The sequence below is a fragment of the Symphalangus syndactylus genome, chromosome 9, assembly GCF_028878055.3.
Source record: "Symphalangus syndactylus isolate Jambi chromosome 9, NHGRI_mSymSyn1-v2.1_pri, whole genome shotgun sequence".
Classification (NCBI taxonomy): Eukaryota; Metazoa; Chordata; class Mammalia; order Primates; family Hylobatidae; genus Symphalangus; species Symphalangus syndactylus.
In genome coordinates, this window is record NC_072431.2 from 99022103 (window position 1) to 99048377 (window position 26275).

Consider the following 26275-nt stretch of genomic DNA (forward strand, 5'->3'; position numbering starts at 1 on the left):
GTTCAGAAAGGCCAAGCATTTAGTAACAGTAAGTGGCATAGAAGACACAATTAGGAGCTGTGGATGAGACACGGGTGGTTTGCTCAGGAGCTTGAAAGGCAGGGTGATGTGGAATCACAGGTATATTAGTCCATTCTCATATTGCTATAAAGAACTTCCTGAGACTGAGTCGTTTATAGATAAAAGAGGTTTAATTGACTCAGTTCTGCAGGCTGTACAGGAGGCGTGGCTGAGGAGGCCTCGGGAAACTTAGAATCATGGTGGAAGGCAAAGGGGAAGCAAGCTTATCTTCACATGGCTACAGGAGAGAGAGAGTGAAAGGAGAAGTGCTACTCACTCTTAAACAACCAATCATATCTCGTGAGAACTCACTCACTATCACAAGAACAGCAAGGGGTAAATCCACCCCCGTGATCCAATCACCTCCCACCAGGCCCCTCCTCCAACACTGAAGATCATAATTCAGCATGAGATTTAGGTGAGGACACACAGCCAAACTGTATCAACAGGTACAGCTAAAATTCTTGGTTCGCAGCTCTCTTCTAATATTTGAACACTGTCCTATATAAGAAGGAGTAGATTTGCTTACCCCTCTATCTCTATGGAGGCACAGGAAGCAATGACTTAGATAAGAGGAAGGGAGATTTCAACTCAATATAAGGAAGAATTTTTTTAATGTTTTCTGCTTATAGAGGAAATACATGATGATTCAAAATGCAATTTTAAAACAAAGAAAAATAATAATTATTCATAGTCCTATAACCTACAGGGAACAATTCAAAATATTTTAGCATATTTCTTTCCAGCAATTTTCAATGAGTATGTATGAGTAAATAATTGAGATGATCCTGTATATAAAATTTTGCATGCTATTTTTTCACTCAACATTATATCATTTTATAAGCATTTTTTAGCTCATTAAAAGCTCTTCATAAACATAATTTAATGACTGCATAATTTTCAATTGTATGGCCGTATCACAATTTATTTAACCAATCCCCTATTTTTGGACATTTATGTTGTGCATAATCTTTGGCTATTATGAAATAATGCTTCAGTGAAAATCTCTTGTGCATAAATCTTATTCCACCAGTTTTAGAATTTTATAGGCTAGATTCCTAGGAGTTGAATTACTTAATAAAAAGTGTGATTATCTTTAAGACATTGATACATATTGCCATTTTCCCTCCATAAAATTTACACTAATTAACCTCCGCATCTTCACTTTTTTTCTCTTATTCAAGACTTGGCACACTTCTGTTTTTATTTTACTTCTTCATTGACTGTTCCTTCTCCATCTTTTTGTTTGCCTTTTCTCTTCTCATTGGCCCCCAGCTACTGGCAATCACAGGACTCTCTTTCTGAGCCTCCCTTCTTTCCACTTTTAAGGTATTTTCTCTACGTGAATTAAAACAGTCCCTTGATTTTGAAAATTATATAGAACTCCCAAACTTACATCTTCACCTCCATCACTGACTTTTCACTGCAAATTAAACCTGATGTAACCAATTCTTTCTTGACATCTACAACTGGATGTCTACCAGATATCTCAAACATAACATGGCCAAACTCTTGATTTTCCTCCAAAACCACCCCAGTCAGCTTCTCTGTAAGCCTTTTACATCTCAGTAAATGGAAAGCCCGTCCACCCGACTGTTAATGATGAGAGTTATCCTTGACTCTTATCTTCCTTGTACTCACCAAATCTAATCCACCAGCAAGCCCTATCAACCCCTTCTCCAAAACTTATCCTAACTATCCCAATAGGATTCTCTCCTATCCCATCTCTTCCAACCTAATCCAAAATACTATATTCTCTTGTCCTCTCACAGATGTAACTTCCTAGAAGAAGTTCTAATTTTCAATCTTGCTATGCCTACAATTCCTTGTCCACTTAATTGTCATCTTTTCTCTTGCATGCATCCATTCAACAAATATTTTTGAGCATCTAGCACATATTAGGTACTCTTCTAGGCATTGGGAGTATATCAGGAAACAAAATAAAGTGTCAGCTCTCAAGTAATTTACATTCTAGTTGGAGAAGACAGACAAAACACAAATAAAACATAGAATATAAAAAGGAAAGCTGCAGGGGGAGATCAAATTACTATTGCATTTTTGGTTATCAGGGAAGGTCTTTCTAACGAGGAGGTATTTTAGCAGAGATGTGAGGGAAGTGAGGGAATGCTCCATAAACTTATCTTGGGAAAGTATATTACAGGTAGAATATACACCAAGTGGTGTGTATACCAAGTACAAAGGCAGGAGCACGTTTGGAATGTTCAAGGGGCCATCCACATTGAATGTCCTTGGGTTGATATGGGATTGTTCAGCTGAGCCAAAGATAAACTCCACAACATCTACAGAATAAGTAAGGAACAGGCTTTATTAGGGAATCTTACAAGTGAGGAATCCTCAGGATTGGAAAAGGCATACAATTTTCTAATCTCTCCTCATCTCATGATGAGGCACGCTGGGGTTTGACACATGGTGGGCTTGTCCTCCCACGGAGTGAGCCAATTCCCTGGGAAGGTGAGGGTGACCTTCTCAGTGGGAAATAAGTGCTGCTTGGAGGCAAGCAGGTGGGATTTGAGGTGTAAGATGTTTACTAAAGTTATTTGGGGATCTTGGGGTCCATGATTATTTGTAGCCCCTCCTGCCAGGGGAAAGAAGCCAACAGACCCAAGGGAAGCTAAGTTTTGGGGAAGCCCCTTCTGCCAGATCAGTGTCATTCCAAACAATTCATTGTGTAGGTCACCCTAAGTGAGCTTCCAGGGCCACCTTTGAACATTCTTGCTTATCAAACCATAGCAGGGAACAAAGAGGCCTTTGTTTTGGAAGCAAGAAGCGTGAGGGAGGAGAGTAGTAGATGACAACCAAATGTCAATGGCAGGGGAAGATCCTGTCCCGCTTGTAGGCCATTGTAAAGATCTACTCACATATGCTACCTGTACTCTTGTCACGACAGATAACAAGTGCACGCTATTTTCTAAGGCTTCTAGTGAATGCCTTCAATTTCTCTTAAATTATCCATTTTTTTTCTCTGCACTAGATCATGTAACATGTCATTGTTTTCCAACTTTGAAAATCCTTCCTTTCTCCAGATCCCATGTCTCCATCCTGCTCCATGCCCTGAGAGTTTTATGGATGGCAACTCTCACTGTGCCCTGCTTTCCGGTTTCTGGTTAAATTTACCCATGGAGATAGGGTTGCCAGATTCAACAATGGCAACACAGTTTGAAATTTTTGACAAATGAGTCATTTGTTTTTTAGTATAACTATATCCAAATATTGCACTAATATTTAAAAAATTCCTTATTTCTCTGAAATTCAAATTTAACTGGGTGTTCTATATTTTATCTGGTAACCCCACATGAAAGTCACGGAGGAGATTGTGGTAAGGACTGAGAAGATTTATCTTCTACCACTCTATCCCTGAAGGACTCTAGTGTAATAGCTTCTGGGATACTCTACCTAGGGCCCCAGCTCCTGTCGGGAAGCCCCTCTCCCAGGGCCACAGTTCTCAATTTTTCTGCCCCTTCTGACCTGGGAGTGACAAAACCTTCTTGCTCTATCTAGTCCATGAGTGCATTACCATCTCTGTGGTTCCATGAACTCTGTCCACCCCACTGCAAATAGTCTCCCTTCATTAATCTTTCTTTGATTACCCACTTTGAGTATGCTGACTGTTTTCTGCTGGGATACTCAGACATAGAGCACTTATTTATTCTCCGCCACTTTAAGTTTCTTCCTGAGGGCCTGGGATGGTGTCTGATTTGTTTCCTGAGCCTGGCACTAGTACCCACTCCATAAGTATTTATTGACCAGTTGATTGGCTACAATCTATTCATTCATAAATATTTATTGAGCCACTGATTCTCAAAGTGTAACCTTTGGACCTCGGATAATTTAAGAAGCATCAGCTGGGAACTTGATAGAAATACAAATTCTCAGGCCACACTGGGCCTGTTGAATCTGAACCCTGGGGATGAGGCCCAACCATCTGCAGTTTAACAAGACTTCCAGGTGATTCTGATTGCTGCTAAACTGGAAAACTATTAGGCTAGGGAATGGGAACATAGCAGTGCACAAAAACAACAAGGTCCCCATACTCAGAGTAATTCCCAATAGAGCAGACACATCTGCACACATTCATCTTAACGAGTGACATAGCTGACTTTAAGAGACAACATCTGAATACAATCTACTCCCTTATTCTTGTGAATGGGTGCCCTACGTGATTCATAGTCTGGGCATGTCCTCTGCAGGAAATCCTTGGAAACTTCCAGCAGGCCCTTTTAGAACCTGACCTGAACAAAAACTGAGCTTTGCCAGTTCAGAAAAGCTGAATTCTCTACCCCAAATTAAAGTTTGTCCTAGGCAAGATGGGTACTTGAGATTTTCACAGAAAATACAAGAAAGCCTGAAGAATTGTCCTATAATGTGCACTACTTTCAAATATTCTACTTGGTATTAAAAAAAAAAACCTGGATCAGCGTAAACCCTATTTATAATTATACAAGTCTAAAGACCTAACTCCATTTGACATGTAAACACAAAGCATATTTTGCATCATTTATTATACATTGTATTTCCAGTAATGCAAACATTATGCAAATGGAGGTACCTTGTACTTTGTTTTGTTCTCGAGTTGTTCATCATTTCCAAAAATCATATCACCAATGGATGTTTGAGTTGACAACACATCTGTATAGTCACATTTGCAGCTGTGGGATTCACCATGATTCTACAAGTAGTGAGAAACATCTGACTACATTATGTCTTCCAGCACTGCATGTCCCAAGCTTTAATGTGTACCCTGAGTCCCTTGGGAATGTTGTTACAACACAGATTCTCATTGAATAAGTCTGGGCTAGGGCCTGAGGTTCTGCTTTCCTAACAAGTTCCCAGCAGGTGTTGATGTTGGTCCGTGGACCACAGTTTGAGCAATGAGGTTCTGGTGTGATCATGCCCCACCATTTGCAGATTGAAATATATATTATTTTATTATAAGCTCCTTTCATTTCTTTTATATTATATTATAATTTGGATATTCTATCAATTTTCTGAGGTTAAACATTTAGTTAAGTTTCTCTGGATTTTATTTCATAATAATAAAGAGAATATAAAAATTTAATATTAAAAAAGGGGTACAAATCAGAGATGAAAACTATTGGCTAACCTCTCCAAGGTCATCTCAAGTTGTCCGGCCTTTCTGGACGGAACCAACATACATATTACATGTATTGATTGATGTCTCATGTCTCCCTAAAATGTATAAAACGAAGCTGTGTCCGTACCACTTTGGGTACAAGTCATCAGGACCTCCTGAGGCTGTGTCACAGGCGTGCATTCTCCTGCATGTTAACCACATGAGTGATTTGGGGATGAGAAGGCAAAAACAATCTCTGCATGGAAATTGTCTTGGAAGTACAGGTTTAGGAACAGTCATGTCCCAGTTTAGAACAGCAAATCTCACAGAACGTTTTGCTGGGAATTTTGGGGAAAGAAACTTCCGCTGTCTCCTGAGAGTGGGTCCAGGATTTATCCTTCTTTTTTTCTGTGGACATTGAGGGGTGAGGATCTAAGGTCTCAAACAGCAGAAGCCCTGTCAGTAACAGCTAGCAGACAAAACTGGCACATGGCGTGGGAAGGGGAGAGACAAGAGAAGCACCGCCAATCGGAGCCATACTCGCTGGATTAAGCCAGCCATAGAGCTCACCTACTTGCGTTTGCCTGTGATACGTGGTCAATAAATGTCCCTCTGTTTAAATCATTTGGAGGTGAAGTTTGTGTGTGAATGGGGCATCAGAATAGAGTGTCAATTAGATGAAAATGGGTTTGAGAGACAGCAACATATTTTTTATTTCCATAGGATAGGCACTCACCGAAGGAGAGATGATCATTAGAGAAGAGGAGAGGCTCAGACTCAAACCACAAACTTGAGACTATGGATAGAGAACCATAGGGAAAGAGTGGCCTGCAATGGGCAAGAGAACCATCGGACTTCTGCCACTGACAGCAGGAAAAACGAATATAAGCCTGAGTGTGTCTTCCTAAGCTCTTGCCAACATAGTGCAATGTTTAGTTTTATTTTTCTCCACTACTGCTTATAACATCTTCCCCAGACTCTAAACTTGCCAAAGCTCTCATGCAAATGGGAATTGTTTTCATGTAAAAATCAATTAATATGCATGAAATGGATTATTTTAGTGTTTGAATTGTATCCCCCCAAAACACATTTTAGAATTCCACGAAGCAGTGTGAATACAAATTTCTCTTTCTTTCTCTCACATGGGGAAAGTCCCTGCTTTAAAAAAAAATGCCTGTAGTACACATTCAGAATTCACTAAATATGTGTGAAGGACAGCTGCTTCTTTTCAGTCTACAAGTATAAAAAAGTGATTGGCCCACATGAGCTTGTGGGCCAGGACCCTGAACAGTGGAGCCATGGTGAACCTGAAAACTTCTCTCCACTTCTCCAGGAGAATAAGAAGAATATGAAAGCAGGGAGGATGATGGACAGGGAGGGTAGGAGCAACAATCTGCGATGCTAGAGACAAGCACAAGGCAAGGCCTTGAGAGACATTGATCTGGCCCATTCTGAGCAGAAATGTCCTGTTTAACATTTGTCCATATTACAAAACCACCTCCACAACGTAGTTTAGTTTACTCTTGACAGGTGGCTGCTTCCCCTATGCTTATTATTGCCCTTTATCTGGAATAGCATCCCCCTTATGCCCTGGCATTTTCTCTGGGAGCCGCACTGAGTCCTGAGTGACTAAATGGTGGCACCCTCCACCACACTGGATGGTGGAGATTAGTTCCTTTCTAGAATATAGAATATAGAATAGTTCCTTTCTAGAATCCCTACTTGCTCCAAATACACACCATGAACCCTCAACATTCCATTGCAAAAGTGTTATATAGTTCGTATAGTGTCCCACTCAACCAAGTAGATTTTCTGACAAGCCCACCGTGTACACACGCATGCACACATGCACACACACATGCACGTACACACACACACACACACGCACACACACACAGCATCTCATATTTCCCTTGAAAGTGCAGCAATTTATTCTAGGAAGGATCTAATCTGCACATCAAATACCTCACTAGAATTGCTCCCATGTGGACCTCTTGCATTATTTCTTCTCCAAGCAGTGGTTGCACACTTGTGGTCTTCTAGCTGAATTTGGTTGGCAGTCGTGTTTTATTTGTCCCATAAATTGTTTTTTAATGGATATAATTTTAAAATTACACCATTTCAACATAAAAATCTGGACTGCTTGTTTCTCTTGGGCCTGCTGATACTGGGCTTCATTCACACATGCCCACCATTGGACATGTTTTGTTGTTTGCCACAGTCCTCACCATTCCCTACTGTCTCCATGACCTAAAGGTAACATAGCATATGTCACTTAGCATCATGTTTGTACTGTTTCTTTTCTTTTTGTAGATAAATATTTCTCTGTGCCCAGGGAAAAATGATAAGCAATACACCACATGTTTAAAGAATAATGAGCTTGGGCCTCTTTGTAAGAGTGAAAATTATTCCTGTGTGCTCTAAAGGAAATGCAGTGCCACTTATTTTTTTTAAGTTACCACAATTTCTATTTGAATTTGCAATCCTTATATATGAGGCACTGACTTTCACCCCTATATCTCCATATTACAAAAGGAGCTATAAAATCCCACAAAACATTTTATTAGCTTCAAAGTTAAATATGGTGTTCCACCTGTTTACAAAGAAGGGGTAGAAACAAGGTTATGGAGTTGTGAAATAAACAGTCATATTCAAGATTATCCCTCCTATAGCTCAGAACCAAGGCTTGCTTTCTGAGAACAGGTAATATGTTCTCATTTCACAACTGCATATCCAAATATACTGGTAATTTGAATTCTGAGAGTAAAAATATGTAAATCTACTTGCTGTTATGGAGAAAAAACTCTAACACTAAAAAATTAATTGAATGGGAATGGATTTCTTTCTAAAACAATAAATCTAATTCTTTGCCTATATTTAAAGTAATACCAAATTTCAAAATAGCCCTGAAATTTAACAAAAAAGGTAAACATATTTGTTTTTTGCAAAAAAAGATAAACATATTTGTCTTTAATTTTTTGCAGTGCACAGACTTCAGTTTAAAAGAAAAAAAGTAATTGTTCTGTTTCATTAGGAATTTTAGCAGCAATTCTTCCATTTAAAACTTATTCATTTGGATTAAGATTATGGAGAACACATCACTTCTTAATGGTAGAATGTGACAGTTATTTCTCAAAAAGAATGATCTCATTCAGGCGCATGGTTTCCATTAAATATTTGTTTGTACACTGGCTTTATATTGTTCCTTTCAGTCTCCTTAAATCTTTTTTAGGAGAAGGAAGGGTATTAATTATATGAAAGTATATATTGCATCTTCTTTCTAAATGCGGAAGGAAGGAAGCTAAGATTTGAGTTTCCATGAAATGAAGGAAATTCTGTCACATATTCTCATTTAGATAATTTAACTTTTTAAACTCATTTATCAACCATGTTGTAGGGTAAACGCACCTCCTAGCAATACCTTAAGCATACCCTTAGAATGACCCTGTGTGGCAGACACACCTGAATGTGTGTTCTCAGCTAGGGAATCCAGGAGTGGCCAACCTGGAGATCTGTTCCTTGCCTATGAGGAACGTCTGAGCCCCCCAACATCTGTCCCATCCCATCCCATGGAACACAGGCCATACAGGGGCTCGAGGCCCCGAGTTTGACTTGAATGAAGGATGCCAGGTGGAGGTCGTTATGGGGAGGGTACTGAGTGAAAACATGCTGTATAAACTGCATGCCTGTTGCAAGCCACTGCAGTTCTCCTGCCTAGCCCACCGCCGCTGGGCAGTATTGTTATCCTGCCCAGCCCCTGCCACTGGACTCCCTCCCCTGTATGTAAGCCCCCGACTGTCTCTCCTCTGGGCAAGCCCAGTGATCTAATTACTCAATACGTTCTCATCCTGGGTGCAGAGCCTTGCGTCTCAAACTGTGACCCTAGGTCAGCAGCATAGGCACCATCTGGGAGCAGGTTACAGACACAGTCTCAGGTTCCACCCCAGATTTATTGATTGAGAATCTGCATTTCAAGAAGATCCCACATGATTCTAATGCACATTAAAGCTTGCAAAGCCTTGTTGTAACAGAACGTGTATTCTTTCTTTTTTTATTTGTAAATTATTTAAGGTTGGCAATAAAACCTGCATGCATTAACACACAATGCATTAGGAATAAACATGTAAAAATCAAGACAAGAAAAATGCAAATTAGAATGGGGTATTAAGAGATAAAAAGTAGTACATAGATAATTGAATCATAAGAAACTTCTGAGTTAATTAAGCACAAATTTGAATCCAAGTTTCCTACACTCCAAAGAGGAAAACAGAGATAGTTCATCTTGCTCAAGGAGAGAGGCAATCATTTATCATGGGGCTTCATGAGGGGTACTACATGATCTAGTAGAAAGTATCTTTAATACACATGCAAGTCAAAGAGATTCTGCACATGTCATTTCCCGAATGTCTTCACACAGACATGGTACCTAACACCACCAATTCTTAGTTTCATGATGTCTAAGATGGGAATAACACTTTCAATCTGACAAGGTTGTTTTAAGGACAGAATACAGACTGTAGATGATATATCCCAATTCCTCAGCTTGTGGTCAGAGTAAGTTCACACCTGGTTTTTTATTTAAATGAAGTATCTTGGGCCGGGTGCGGTGGCTTACGCCTGTAATCCCAGCACTTTGAGAGGCCGAGGCGGGCAGATCACAAGGTCAGGAGATCGAGACCATCCTGGCTAACACAGTGAAACTTGTCTGTACTAAAAATACAAAAAATTAGCCGGGCGTGGTAGCGGGTGCCTGTAGTCGCAGCTACTCGGGAAGCTGAGGCAGGAGAAATGCATGAACCCAGGAGGTGGGGCTTGCAGTGAGCTGAGATTGCACCACTGCACTCCAGCCTGGGTGACAGAGCGAGACTCCGTCTCAAAAAAAAAAAAAAAAAAAAAAGAAAAGTATCTTAAAGCATAAGCTCAATATCTAAATCACAGCTTTCTAATTTTCAAGAATAAAGGTGTGGGTCTTGCCCTATCAAATATCAAATCTTGCCATAAATCTATGATAATTAAAACAATACTATATTGGTTCAGCAACAAACACATAGATTAATGAAATATTAGTCATAAAGCACATCAATACCTGAAATAGAAAACAGGAGGCCTTACAAAACAGTAAAGAAAAAGATATTTTATCCCAGAATGATACTGTGACATGCGGAAATACCACAGCACACATTATACAAAAATAAACTCTAATTTAATTTAAAAATTAAATTAAAAAATGTGAAAACTGGAGACAAACCAAACATCCTTTAATAGAAAAATGGATGAAGTAAAATATGTAAATAGTATACACAGTGTTACATGTATAGACACATATATAGTACATAGAGAGAGGGAGAGAGAGAGATTAAAACAAATGAACTAGATCTAATTCTATTGTATCAAATGAATAACCTTAAAAAGTTAATGTTGAGTGAAATTGAAGGACACATAAAATATAACATTGATATATATTTTAAATACAACAATTTACCATTTATGAACACACATGGGCAGTAAGTGTGTAAAAGCACAGATAAGAAGGTTCACACCACCTATAGAAGAGTAGAAAGAGGAAGGAGGGAAGAAGAGAAGGCAATGAAAATGGATTACAAATACTTTAGCTTCATGAGCAATTGTATTGTTTTTCATCTGAGGAAATATGACAAAACTTTAACGTTTATTGAATCTGGGCATCTGATACTGTGATATTACGATATATATTATTGGTTTTCATCCACGGTACCTGGCTTATAACTCCCACAGCCCTGGTTATTTTTTAAGTGACTATAGAAATAAGCGTACCTTTCGTTAAAGTATTTGGCTTTTTGGCTTTTGTTCCTGGAGCAGCTTCAGAGCCATAAAGGTGAAAGAGTCTTTTGTTAAAAAGTTGGGTGCTTTACTCCATAGGAGCAGGCCTCAGAAAACAATCTCTCTCTCTGACCTTCTCCTGTCCTTCTTTTACCTGCTTCTTTTTCTTCCCGAGGCAGGAATCTTCCCTCACTCTTCTTTCTTAGACCATAAAGAAAATCTCTTACCTACCTTCCCTGACTGTAGGTCATAAGACCCCATTTCAGAAGAGGTCCTGCCCCATATCCAGGAGGAAGAAACGCCACACAGAAAGGTCAAGAAGAATCTGGACAGAGAGGCGCTGCTGGGCTCCCCACTCTGTTAGTGTTGGATGGTACCCTTTGTGTCCAGTCACATTTCCACATGGTTGTCCATGCCTCCATCATGCCTGTCCAATGTAGTCTCCATAAAAGGCCCAAGAGAATGGGATAGGATGAGCTTCCAGATGGCTTAGCACGTGGAGATGTGGAAGGTGGCGCACCAGGGAGGGCTAGGAGCTCCACACCCCTCCATGTGCTTCCTCATATGCATCATTTCTTCATCTATCCCCTTTATAATATCTTTTATGATAAACGGATGAATGTGTTATTTCGAAGTTCTGTGAACCACTCTAGCAAATCAGTCAAACCCAAAGAGGGGGTTATGGGATCCCCCAGTTTACAGGCAGTCAATTAGAAGCACAGATAAAACAACTTGGAGTTTGAGATTGTCATTGGAAGTGGGGTGCAGTCTTGTGGGACGGAGCCTCAATTTAGGGGACCTGACATTGTCTCCAGGTAGGTCATGTCGGAAGGGAACCTAATTGGAGCACAGGAGCTGGTGTCTGCTGCAGAAATGATTGCTTGCTTGGTGTGTGGGGAAAACTTTTACTATGTGGTGTGGGAGCAGAAGAAAAACAGTGTGTTTTTCCTACATATATGTAATAATGTATCATATAATTATATAATATTTATATATTATTTACTACTTATAAATAGTATAATTTTAGGTAATCATTTATTATTTACATATATTATATAGTTTATATTATATAATATTTATACATATTTTTTCTGCATATACAAACTACTTATTATTTTATTATCTTTTGTATATTTGAAATGGTTCTTTAATAGATAAAAATGTTCTCCTCCACTTCTACACTGCTGGTGGGAATGTAAACTAGTACAGCCACTATGGAAAACAGTGTGGAGATTCATTAAAGAACTTAAAGTAGAACTACCATTTGATCTGGCAATCCCCTTACTGAGCATCTACCCAGAGGAAACAAAGTCATCATATGAAAAAGATACTTGAACAAGCATGTTTATAGCAGCAAAATTCGCAATTGCAAAAACGGGGAACCAACCCAAATGTCCATCAGTCAATGAGTGGATAAAGAAACTGTGGTATTCTACTCAGCCATAAAAAGGAATGAATTAATGGCATTTGCAGCGACCTGGATGAGACTGGAGACTATTATGCTAAATGAAGTAACTCAAGAACTGAAAACCACACATCGTATGTTCTCTCATAAGTGGGAGCTAAGCTATGAGGATGCAAAGGCATAAGAATGACACAATGGACTTTGGAGACTCGGGGAAATAGTGGGAAGAGGGTGAGGGATAAAAGACTACAAATAGGGTGCAGTGTATACTGTTCAGGTGATGGGTGCACCAAAGTCTCACAAATCACCATTAAAGATCTTACTCATGTAACCAAACACCACCTATTCGCCAATAACCTATGGAAATAAAAAATTAAAAAACAAAACAAAAACAACAGCCATGGGAACAACAACAACAACAACAAAATGTTCTTCTCTATAGATCTCATATTCCTGTGACAAGTCCAAAAGCTTTGGGGTCTTACTCTTTCCAGGAGGTCTGATTAAATCCCTGCAAGGACAAGAAGCAGCGAGCATGCTTCTTTCTCTGGGGAACTCCATGTGACAGTTGTCATGGCTGCAGCCACGTGGTGTCCCTGACAGTCCATTGGGCCAATTTGGTGTAGTCCACTTAAGAGTCATGGAACAGAGCCTGAAACTCAAGCTCTGCTTTACCCCAGGAGTCCACAGGTAGGCCACAGCCACTGCCACCGTCCCGTCACTCACAATCTACATGCAGAGGGTGATGCAGAGGACGAACAGGTGCCAGGTCTCCAACCCAAGCTCCTGGCTGCCAGGCACAGCTCGGGCCATCTACTCACACAAATACAGCTCCTCTCCCCAACTCAGGTCCACATATTCCCAAGGTATGTTCTGGGGCGAGGGTGGGGCATGCTAGTCTGTCTGTCTGTCCATTATCTTAGTATGTGTCCATCTTTCTGACCTTTCTGCAACCCATCCCTCCCTACATAACCAGAAACACTCTACCTCAAGCACGATGGAAGCCTCTGCTCCCCAGTGTCCCAGGCACTATCTCAAGTCTTCCTTCCATTTTCTGTCCCACAAGAGGTAACATCTCCTCCAGGAAAAATCCCAGATGGTTATAGTTTGTTAAATGAGAAATCTCAATATTCTCCCAAACTAGAAGAATATACATTAGCCTAACAATTTTGAAAGCTGCCGTTCTATATGAAGAAAGCTTTTTTTGGTAGATAAGAATACATGGAAGCATAGAATCTGATAGCAGCCACAGATTTGGTTTCACCCAGCAATATCTAGGGTTCCAGGTCCATTTCGGGGGCCCTCATCCTCTAGTCATCCTTCTCACCTTAATCTTTTCTTACCTGGAAGCTAAAGGGTCTTTGGCATCTTAATTGAAGGAAGCTTTGGACTGGCCCACAGAGTTTGTTAACAAGCTTAAGAAGGTCTCTCCTAGTGGAAGCCTGGAAGGAAGGCACTAAGCTTCTCTGGCCACAGCCCCGTCACTCAGTTCTTCCCTCTGTCTCAGTCCCCTGAATCAGGGAAAAGAAGCCCCTGATGTTGTCCCCAGAGATTGATGCAGTTCCTCAGTGAAGTGGAGGTTTCTGGAGCTTCTGCGCCCTGGAGCATTTGCCACCTTTTTTTCTGTATTTATACTTTCCTACTTATCTTTTCTAAAGGATGTCCACATAGGGTAGTTTTATGATTGAGTCCTGACCCTCCAGCCTCAGTCCAGACCCTTATGTGAACAGACTTCTCTTTTCTTCAGCTGAGCCACCTACTGCATTTCCTTTTCTTATTTGATGCTACTTCTTATTCACGGTTCATTTGCAAACAAACTCAGCCCTTGTTCTGACTTTAGTTCCTTCCTCTTCCAACTCAGGTTTCCTTCAATGACCTCCCACAGCTAACCTCTAGGAAATAATTTTTTTTTAATTTGCTAACCACCATTTTACAAGGGAAAAATACTATGCATACACAGTCATAAATTATATGTTTCTTATCACAGCAATTTTCTTACTCACCTATATATTATAAAATATATCAAGTGCTGAACACGTAATAAGCCTGTCCTTCCTTGTTAATTGGCTGATATTGGGACCATCGATGTCAATAGCATGTATAAATGTCAGTAATATGGTGGAATGTTAATGAGTCACATACAAATATAGGTAGTATTGTGATCGTTTATACTTTGATAGGAAAACAGTATGTGTAAGAATATGGCATAGGCTCTTAATTGCAATTCAATCATTAGAAAGCTTTGGAACATCAAGTGATGTAAGTATATTTTAAAATGTAATTAGAATGTAGAAAATACTGTTAGTCTCAATGGTATTTAGGTTCCAGGAGACTGGAACTAAATTTGACATTAATTACAGCCATTTCCAAGTGACATGCTAAGTTTGAAAGCAAAGTACTTTTTCACAAATCAACTTATCTGAAAGCTGTTGTGTTAATCTGAAGCATTTTGAATGTTTGGTTCCTCAAACCATTGGTAACACTATTTTGATATCACAACATAGCATTATGATTAAGCTTACAAGTTTTGGGTGCGCATCTGGCTTTGCCACTTTCTAGTTATGTGACCTTTGGTAAGTCTCTTAACCTTTGTGCTCCTCACTTCCTCATCTGGAAACCGGTGAAAGCAATAGATCTACCTCCTAGGGTTATTGGGAGGGCAGCTAGTACATGCAAAAGCACTTAGAATAGTGCTGGCAAACAGCACTCAATAAATCACCCTAATCATCACCATCATTGCGATTTTCATTTGAAAGGAAGTTACTAAAACATCTCTATATGCAGCTTACCTTCACCATGCACTCTTAGGTACGAGGAGTGGGAATCCAAGCACTGGGGGAAGGGGACTGATAGGAGTGGGGAGGGGTCTCTCTGACCCTGGATTGTGGGCTGGTGTTCAGGGAAGAGCTCCAAGCCTAGTGGGGACCTGGCAGGGAGGGCAGGGAAAGGAGGCCAGAGCTCCCATCCAGAGGAGGAGCCATGGCTAAGGGTTATTACACATGGAAGACTGCCACCTGGAAGGGACCCAGGCCCCCAAGTGTCATTCCTGACATACTAGATAGAGGCTTTACAGGTAGCAAGACCAATGCCAAGCCTCACTAGATGGTTGCCCTGAGGTTTTGCTCTATTTTCTGCCTCGGCTATGAAACTTAGCTAAGCTTTGTCCCAGAGATGGAGGCCCAGTTGTAAGCAAAACTGTAAGATGATAGAAAATATCATGGATGTAAGTGTATGCCCTGGTCCCAAACAGACAGGGTGTGAATCTAGGCTTGCTACTTTCTAATAGATAGCTTTTTAAATCGTTGTGAAGATTAAATGAGATAATCTGTTGAAAGTCCTTGACCTAATTTCTGTCCTATGGAAGTGATCATAAATGCTGGCTATTATTACTATTATTATTAAGATGGGATGATGATGATGAGATGACAATCATCATGATCAAAGAGAAGGACCAAAGGAAAGGAAACAGGAATGAGAGTGTTCCTAGTAATGGAAAAGGAGGTAAAGCTTTAATCCATTTTTTTAATCAAGTAAAATGAACCCCCAAAAGAAGTGATTATACTTAAATTGTAATGGGACACAGCTAGATGGTTTTGCACAGCCATCTCTTCCAGACACAGAAGCCATATTTCTAAATTGGTTGAGGGGGCCCATTTCTTTCCACAACTGCTTAAAGACCTGCTTAGCCACAATACGATGCAAGTCCACAACAGGCTGTGCAGTCAGGAAGCAGAATTTAAAACACAAGAAGCAAGGATTTAAATAACAGAGCTGACAGCTCAGTTACATTCCCACACCTTTGGCAGCGTGTGCAGATCTTTGACATTTCACCAAAGCTAAATGTTCCGTCTCTAGAACCTGACTCGTTCTTTACTATTTTTATTGTGTTGCAGCTTAAAAAAAAAATTGCCAATTAAGTTAAACTAAACTGTCACACAATCAGCTTCTATAATTACCAGCAATGGTTTATGATAGGTTCGAGCAAACAGAGGGTTTGATTTTTTTTTTTTTTTGCCAGAGTTGTAGTTTCTTTTTGTAGAAACAATTATCATAGCAGTGCTTCCCAGCAAAGGGAAAACATAGCCTGAAGCCATTGCATATTTCATTTTCAGTCCAGCAGTTTTAGAGTTCTTGCTTTTCCTAGTGACTATTCAATGGGAGGAAAAGACAGCTGAAGATTCTGGGTAAAGCATGGTGTCTCACAAAGCAGGCATCAAGGCCACCAGAAGCTGGACAAAAAGATTGCTGCCCTGTCTGTTCCCAGCTTCTGAACATGCACATTTGTCCACAGGAAGTAAAGGGAGCTGGGATCTCATATCAGAACCAAATTAATGCACCCCTACCCCAGCAACAGATGTCATGATGTGTAAGAATACAAATATAAAATGCATTAGGCATTAAAATACATTTATAAAAAAATACAAATATAAAGTTAGATTTACCAATATTGTCAATAAATGGCAATATGCCTACAATAACTGGTTGGTAGGGATCACAGGAATGTGTCTGGGTTTAAATCCCTGCTTTGTCGCCTACTGCTTGAACAAATAACTTTACCTTGTCAAGTCTCAGTTTTCTCATGTGTCAAATAGGATTACCAGAAGCATTTAGCTCAGAACTATTTTGAAGATTAGACAAGCTAATAATGGGTTCACTTATTTATTCAACAAATGTTTATCGAGCCATTACTATGTGTCGTACACTGCTCTAGGTGCTGGGGATACCACAATGAACAAAACAATTAAAACAGTCCCTTAACTTATAGGGGCTTAGAGGACAATTGTTTAGCAACATACTGGGCACATAATACGGCTGCGATAAATGTTAGCTGTGACTTTTATATTCGTATTAGTTTTTTGTTATATGTGGTTTTGGTTTTGTTATTGGCAGCTGTTATGTTTTACACTCACGATGCTATGATATTTTATTATTTCCACTTCACACACGGGAAAACTGAAGATGAGAAAGCCTTTCACAAGGTCACATGGCTAATTGTCAAAGAGTCAAGTTTCAAATCTAAGGTTATCAGACTTGAGTCCATGTTCTACCTAAGCTCAGGGCACAGTATTATTTCCAACGAGTCCAGGAGCCCAGGTCTCTCATCTGGGATTAGGCCATAGATCTCTCATTCTCTTTGCCTCTGGCTTGATCCTTGAATATATGGAAAATAGCATAATCTTAAATCTTCATTATGCACAGTAATGATAGCTCAATGTGATGGACATGATCTTTTTCTTGGAGAAGAAATAAGAGCCATGGGTACAAATGAAGAAAAGTTATGATTCACTTGATCATAAAAAATAACATTTTAGCTGGGTGTGGTGGCTTACGCCTGTAATCCGAGCAGTTTGGGAGGCTGAGGAGGGTGGATCACTTGAGATCAGGAGTTCGAGACCAGCCTGGCCAACATCGTGAAACCCCGTCTCTACTAAAAATACCAAAATTAGCCGAGCACAGTGGCACACGCCTGTAATCCTAGCTCCTCGGGAGGCTGAGGTAGGAGAATTGCTTGAACCTGGGAGGTGGAGGTTGCAGTGAACCAAGATCGTGCCACTGCACTCCAGCCTGGGCAACAGAGTGAGACTCCGTCTCAAAAAAAAATAACATTTTAATAATTAAAATGATTAGACTGTGGTCTGGGCTGTGTTTTGCACTACCATAATATCTTCAGATATGCAAGGGTATCTTATCTTCGGGAAATTCAAGGATAAGCTGAAGAAACATTGAATTAGACTGTTTTTCGGGGGATTTAAATACCCATTAGGGAATTTGGTCCAGATTTTCTGCTTCCCACATCTAGTCAATCTTAAGAATCTCTCAAAGTGCTTGATAAAAGTACAGATTCTCTGGTCCCCCTCCCAGAATTTTAGTGTATATGGAATATTTAATATTTAGCTCAGAGAGCTGTCTGAAGATTGGATAAGCTAAGGCATTTGTACATTTATTTAACAAATATTTATTGAGCAGTGACTATGTGCCAGGTCCTGTCCTAGCAGGTGAGGTGACAACAATGAACAAGACAAAACAGTCCTTAATTTAAAGGAGTGTAGAGGAAAATTTTATAGCACAGTGCTGGCCACATTAAGTGTGTGATAAATGTTAGCTATGATCTGAATGCTCCTATTCTTTTATTACTCAGGCTACTAAGGCTGTGTTTTTAATGGCCATCCCTGGTCTTCTAATGCAGATCATCCTTAGGCTAAACTGAAGGAGCAGCTCTAATATATGACCATTTCAGGTCTCAGGAATGGCATTTTGCACAAACACTCAACAAACATTCCTTGGCTGGTTGATTATTGAATATTCCACTAGTATTCATTCACCTGTATCACTGAGATGTAGAAAAGCCAGTAGAATGTGGATTCTCATTACCCATCCGCGATCAACTGAGTCAGAATTTCTAAGTAAAAGGTCTCCAGGAATACTTTTAACAGCCTTGCTCCCCCAGGTGGCTGTGATGCCAGGGAAAAACTGATGTAGGCTAACCCGCCCTCACTTGGTTAGACCTGAGACTTTCCTGGCATTCAGGCTCAGGGGACTCTCTCCATCCGTGAGAACCTTGCTCTCAATTGGGTTGCCCATCAGGGACACTGGCCTGGAGACAAATTCTTATGCTTATTTTTCCCCAGTTCATTTCTGAAACTGCCATCCACGTGGAGACCAGGGGTAGGGTAGCAGTGGCGCACGCTGGGTTAGGCGCCTGAACTTGATTCACCTTGCTTTCTCTACCATCTTCTCTGCTGTGCTAAGCACCTATTTTAGAAGAATTTCCAAAAAGGTCTCCTAAATGCTCATGTTAAGGCAAGGAGAAAAGCTACAAGAAGTGCACCTTTTTTTTCTTGCTGAAATCAAAACCTGCATTTTCTTTTTCCCCCACCGATTAGAACTCAGCATTCCACCAAGACAATCTCCAAAAAAGGAAAAGCAAACGAGCAGGGCTGTTTCTGAGGATATGAAATACTTTACAATTAAATAAGGTGCGGCTGGGCTCGGGGCTGATCACTGGTGATGGGTAGGTTTCTGAGAGGCTGCAAATGAATTCAGCACGGGACAGCGTTCCAAACGGCTCCTACAAGCTTTCCTTTTATTATTTTTATTTGGTTATGTGCTGACTCTCATCCAGAATTGCACTTAATGCCCTAGTCTGAAGTTGTTGAAATGGCCCCCCATGGCACAGTGTGACAGTGAAAGGATATTGCCTTTGGAAACTGCTAATGGTCCATGCAAAGGAAACAACAGCAAACAGGAAAGCCATGCTCCAAACTAATGTCAGATAAAAATATTCACGTCTTCACTTTCCTGTCCATTTACGGGGAGAAAGGCAGGATCCCAGGGGAGACCAGAGTCTCCAAAACAAGCAAATGTAGAAAAAATGCCAACATCGAGGTTGAAAATATATCCACATTCACATATATATTTTTCCACAGTTCTTAATTAAAAGACAGAATTTACATTTGGAAATCTAATTGAGCGCCAGACCCTAAATGCAGAAGGGAAAGAGCTCGAGAGTTGTACTGGCAAGAATGGTGGTCAGGTGTGGGCAGGGGCACTAATTTCTCTACCAGTCTCCATGGGCACTTATGATGTGCCACGCCATGTGTTAGAAGCTGAGGGTATGAGTAAGATGGGTCTCTGCCCAGAAGGAACCCACTCTTGGCAGGGAAGAGACACAATGCACGTATTATGGTAGCACAACAATTCAAAACAAAATGCTGGAGGAGCCCAGGAGCATTCCGGATTCAGAGAGACCCTAGCATCAGAGCTTGCACATTGCTAAGAAAAGGTCAAGCCAGATATCAGGTGGGAGGCAGGGAACGGTAAGAATGTCCCAGGCAGAGGGAAAGTCAGGTGCAGTGACACAGCATGAGAAAAGGGTTGATGGGCTTGGGGAGCCCTGAGAAGGGCAGGGTGGAGGGAACAAGGGCTGCTCATGGGAAGAGGGGCTGGGCAAGGCTCAGGTTGCAGACCCAAGCAGGGGCGGGCAGCAGGGAGACTCAGAGAGGCCTGGTCAGACTCCAGTGACCAATAAACCCTCCACTAACTGACAAGGCCCCAGCATAATCTCCTCTTGGGACTTAGGACGTGTTTGGCTCTCAGTGTCTGGAGTGTGAGTATAAGAAGGCATCATACCTTTTGCCTTGTGGCCTTCAGAACCTCACCTGCATTATGCATGCCTCCCACCCCTCCCACCTATACTCTGATAGGAAGAAGAGGAAACATTCCAGACAGAAGCAATCTCTTACTGCAAGAGAATAAGAAGTAATAAGAATTTTCATCATTTGAAATGCAGCCACGTGGCAATTTTATCCATCCAGAACAATTGACATACAGTAGATACTTAACATGTAGCAGATTCTGCTGTGTTTTTTGATGTCTTGTTATATTAAATCCCTTCAACCACACTGTGAGGTAGGTGTGTCTTTCCTTCTCATTCTGTAAAGCCGAAGGAAATAGAGTCATAGAGAAGTTACATGTGCAGGCCTCACAGCTAGTACATGCTGGAAGGGCATTCCGCCTCTGGGACCTGGAATCTTTATTCTTAACCATTTCAGAACATGACCTCTGTTTAGTTGGAATAGAGTAGAGGAATGAATTGCAAGAAAGTGCAAACATACTACGAGCAGCTAACCTACTATTTATGTTAATTAAAGAAATTAATGCATTTAGGTCCCTTCCCTCCTCTCTCCCACCCTCTCTCTGCTTGGTGGACCTTTTAATGATTTATATACATCATTTTGTGTTATTTTGGTAAGGGTTAAAAAGGCCTTGTGGCATCAACTCAGGGAGGCCATGGTTTAACAAAGATCAATGGATAGACAGCTGAAATACCCAGTGTTTGAGTTCTGCTACTGCTAAATATGTAATTTGGTCAAACCAATTGCTTTTCTTTTCCAGATTCCATTCCCTTACCTGTGAAGTGCGGATGGGTGTGTGGTTGCTGAGGTGCTGTCCAGCTTGGACATCTAGGAACTGTATGAGCACCTTTGATTGCCTTGCATGCAGAAACAACTCTGAACCCAGCAGTGTTACTTATAGATTTCACAGAAAAGGGAGGCAGAGAGGAAGATGTTAGTCAGGACAAGACCAGAACAAAACCAGCGGCCGTATGTCTAAGTCTTGCTGACCCCACTCCAGAAGCCAGAATTTCTGCAAACTGATCTTCAGCTCTAGTTCCATACCCACAGACGTGGACTCCATATCCTCAGCAAAGTACAACAGGGAAATAATAATAGCTCTGCCACATTTAATCTTCAAAGCAAAATTTTCTCCATTTAGAAAATGAGAAAATTTCAGTTCGGGGAGTTTCAGAAACTTTCCCAGGGTATCACAACTGAAAAATGGTAGAGCCAGCACTTGAACTCAGGCTGCCGGACTCCTTTACTGTGTATCTGAATCCATGCAATGCTGCAAGACTTGACTACCTCACCCTGTACACCCATAACTGTCAGACATCAGAGTCCATTAAGAAGCTGGGAATCAATTAATTAAAAATTGATTAAAACTGTTGCAATGTATTTAGGATGCATTTCTGTATAGGGCTGAGCATACAGAAATTAGCCAGATGTGGTACTTGGTTTCCAGGAACTATTTACAGTAAAAAAGCAAACACTTATGAAATGCTGATGTTTTACATGTATTAATTTTTTTAAATAATTGCAACAACTCTATGGGAGAGACAGTATTATGTCCCAATTTTGGAAGATGAAGAAACTAAGAGGATAATAACTTGCTCAAAGTCACAAAGCTGGTAATCAAACCCATGCTGGCTGGCTTGAGAGCCATACTCTTCACTGCCACACTGTGCTGCCTACACTTCCTCAACTCAGTGCAAATGGGCAAGTGTTCTGAGCCATGTGACCAGGGACCTATGCTGGCAATCTACAGGCAATGCCCTGGGACTGTGTTGTGGAGAAAAGCCATGGAACAGCTGTGAACACTGCTGGGCAGAATAACATGGAGAGGGAGAAAGCCTGGAGTATAAATAATTCTGACAAGGCCAGAAGGTCAGAGGAGGAAGTGGGGAGGGTGAGCTGGGAGGCAGGGGTATCCAGGGATGGTTTTCTTAGGGAGGAATGCCTCTTCCTTTCCAAGACCACAGACTTACCTCCATTCTCGTCATCTCACCCCTACCCTATGCTAACCCCACATGGCTTCCTTCCCCCTTTAGCTCCACCCATGTCAAGGTGACATGCACAGGGCCCCAGTGGAGAGTCCAGTTTATTCTGCATCTGCTCAAGAAAAAAGCATCCTTGGGACCTGAGGATTAATCAGGGGAAGGAGGTAATTGGCCTACTCCAGACAAAAGCTAACCCTGACTCCGCTCTGGGGTAGACCCAAGCCTAACCACACACCTTCTGGCTCTTACCTCAATGTTCTTTCCTGAATGTTGAAAAATCAGGGCAGGGAATTAAGGGTTATTTTTAAAAATCACATAAACAATGCAAAATCAGGAAATAGAAAACATTCATCCCTATCCTTCCTTTAGGGACGCAGGAACCCAGGACTCTGGCAGCTCCATGATTGTCTGAAAGCAACACAGCAGCACTTCCATCTAAAACACCTAAGCCTCTTCCCCATCACAAGCTTCCTCTCCTGGGTCATGTTTCTGAGAAATTTACTCTTTTCTAGACAACAATAAGACTAAAGGGATAAATCAAATCAATTAACTTTTGCTGGTGCCTTAGAGTATTTAAAAGGGAAAAGTCTCTAGGAGATACACATAAGAATCCAATAATGGAGAATTTAGAACCCAATAAACAGACCTTTGCATGTCCTTCGATAACATTATACCATTTTCTGCTCATTCATTTACAATGGCAGCTGGCCAAGGGGAATCATGAGGTGGCCTGCCTGCCTGCCTGCCTCTGGCCAAGGGGAATCATGAGGTGGCCTGCCTGCCCGCCCGCCCGCCTGCCCGCCTGCCCGCCTGCCCGCCTGCCCGCCTGCCTGCCTGCCAGTGTGGGCATTTTGTATGGCAGACCATGTCTAATTGCACATGAAAGCTGCAACCCATTAGTAAGAACCATTTTACAACTTGAAAAAATTAGTGGCCAGGTGCGGTGGCTCACACCTGTAATCCCAGCACTTTGGGAGGTCGTGGCGAGTGGATCACCTGAGGTCAGGAGTTTGAGACCAGCCTGGCCAACTTGGTGAAACCCACCCCCCTCCCCCAAAAATAAAAAAAATTAGCCAGGCATGGTGGCACGTGCCTGTAATCCCAGCTACTCAGGAGGCTGAGGCAGGAGAATCACTTGAGCCCGGGAGGTGGAGGTTACAGTGAGCTGAGATCACACTTTTACACTCCAGCCTGGGCGACAGAGCAAGACTCTGTCTCAAAAAAAAAAAAAAGTATGACTGTCCATAATGGATAATCACAAATCATGTATTTTCTTTCTCTCTTCACTTATAGACTAGAGTTGGTATGATTAAAAAATATATACAGGCATACTTCAGACACATTTAGGCTTTGATTCCAGACCACTGCAATAAAGTGAATAATGCAATAAAGTGAGTCACACAAACTTTTTGTTCCCCAGTGCATATAAAAATTATATTTACACTGTACTATAAATGTGCAGTAACATTATGTCTAAAAAAATATGCATACCTTAATTTAAAAACACTTATTGCTAAAAAATGCTAATGATCATCTCAGTCTTCAGCAAGTCAAAATTTTTTTTTGCTGCTGGAAGGTCTTACCTCCATGTTCATGGCCACTGACTGATTACTGAAGATTGGGGTGGCTGTGGCAATTCTAACAAATATAAGACAACCATTAAGTTTGCTGCATTGATTGATTCTTCTTCCTATGAAAGATTTCTCTGTAGCATGTGATGCTGTTTCATAGCATTTTACCGAGTGTAGAACTTTTTCCAAACTTGGATTCAATCCTCTGAAATCCTGACGCTGCTTTATCAACTAAGTTTACGGAATATTCTAAATTCTTTGTTGTCATTTCAACAATGTTCACAGCATCTTCATCAGGAGTAGATTTTATCTCAAGAAACCACTTTCTCTGCTCATCCATAAGAAGCAACTCCTCATACACTCAATTTTTATCATGAGATTGTAGCAATTTAGTCACATCTTCAGGCTCTATCTCTAATTCTAATTCTCTTGCTCTTGCTATTTCCACCACATCTGTAATTACTTCTTTCACTGACATCTTGAGCCCTTTAAAGTCATCCATGAAGGCTGGAATCAGCTTCTTCCAAAGTCCCATTAATGTTGATCTATTGACTTCCTCCCATAAATCACAAATGTTCTTAATGGCATCTAGAATGGTGAATCCTTCCCAGAAGGTCTTCAATTTACTTTGTCCAGATCCATCAGAAGAATCACTACCTATGGCAGCAATAGCCTTAAATCTACTTTTTAGATGATGATATTTGAAAGTCAAAACTACTCCTTGACATGGGCTGCATGTTTTTAGGCATGAAAACAACATTAATCTCCTTGTATATCTCAATCACAGCTCTTGGGTGACAAAGTACATTGCCAATAAGAAGTAATATTTTGAAAAATATCTTTTTTTCTAACAGTATGTCTCAACAGCGGGCTTAAAATACTAAGTAAATCATGTTCTAAACAGATATACTGTCATCCAGGCTTTGTTCCATTTAGAGAACAAAGGCAAAGTAGATTTAGCATAATTCATAAGGACCCTAGGATTTTTGACATTATAAATGAGCACTGGCTTCAATTTAAAGTCACCCAGCTGCACTAGCTCCTAACAAGAAAATCAGCCTGTCCTTTGAAGCTTTGAAGTCAAGCATTGATTTCTCTTCTCTGGCTATGAAAATCCTAGATGGCATCTTCTTCCAATAGGGGGCTATTTTGTCTACATTTAAAATCCATTGTTTACTGGAGCCATATTTATCAATTATTTTAGCTAGATCATCTGGATAACTTGCTACAGTTTCTACATCAGCACTTGCTGCTTCACTTTGCAGTTTTATGTTGGGGACATGGCTTCTTTCCTTAAACATTATGCACCAATATTTGCTAGTTCCAAACTTTTCTTCTGCAGCTTCCTCAACTTCTCTCAGCCTTCACAGAATTGAAGAATTGAAGAGAGTTAGGGCCTTCCTCTGGATTAGGCTTTGGCTTAAAGGAATGTTGTGGCTGGTTTTCATCTTCCATCCAGACCACTTACTTTCTCACTACAAACAATAAGGCTGTTTTGCTTTCTTGTCATATGAATGATCATTGAATAATCTTTGAATCACCTTTGGGTAATTCTTCTCTTTCCTTTAAGAACAGCACAGGCTCACAGCCAAAGAGCTCTATGGTTCAGTCCTGTAGAATCCAAGAGGCCCAACAGCCTTCCTTCATTCTGTCCTATGTTCTCTCTCCCCTTTAGTTCAAACTGATAGCGTCTCAGCAAGTATAATCCCATCTCTGTTCCTAGCTTCTGCTGAGATGGCTGTCAGTTCATGATTTGCAGTCATGGTCTCTTTCTCAACTGGTTTTCAGTTACACTCTTAGTGTTCTCTTCATAACAAACTTTCTCATTTTTTTTGGAATATGGATAGACTGAGAATTTTCCAAATCTCCAAGTTCTGGTTCCTGTTTGTTTAACAATTTATTCTTCGATTTATCTCTCTCTCTCTTCTGGCGTTTTGCTATAAGTAGTAAGAGGGATCCAAACCACACCTCCAGTACTTTGCTTGAAAATGCTTTGAAATCTCTCCAGCTATTCAATTATACTACTCACAAGTTCTATCTGCCACAAAACACTAAAATAAAATTCAGCCAAGTTCTTTGCTACTATCTAAGAATCCCACTTTCTCTAGTCCGATAACCTGTTCCTCATCTCTGAGTCCTCACTGGAATGTCTATATTCCACCATTCTAGTCATAATTATCCATGTGTTCTCTGAAAAGATGGAAGCTTTGTCTACAGCTGTTCTCTTTTCT

General features: G+C 40.7%; 1 long non-coding RNA gene across 1 annotated transcript; it reads left to right on the top strand.

The window, feature by feature from the left end:
* Positions 1 to 14874: 14874 nt before the first annotated feature.
* On the top strand, positions 14875 to 21978 carry LOC134731381 (uncharacterized). The gene is made up of 4 exons (XR_010113603.1): positions 14875 to 14929; positions 19241 to 19333; positions 20561 to 20765; positions 21252 to 21978. It is a non-coding gene; the product is annotated as an uncharacterized lncRNA (long non-coding RNA).
* The last annotated feature ends 4297 nt before the right edge of the window (positions 21979 to 26275 follow it).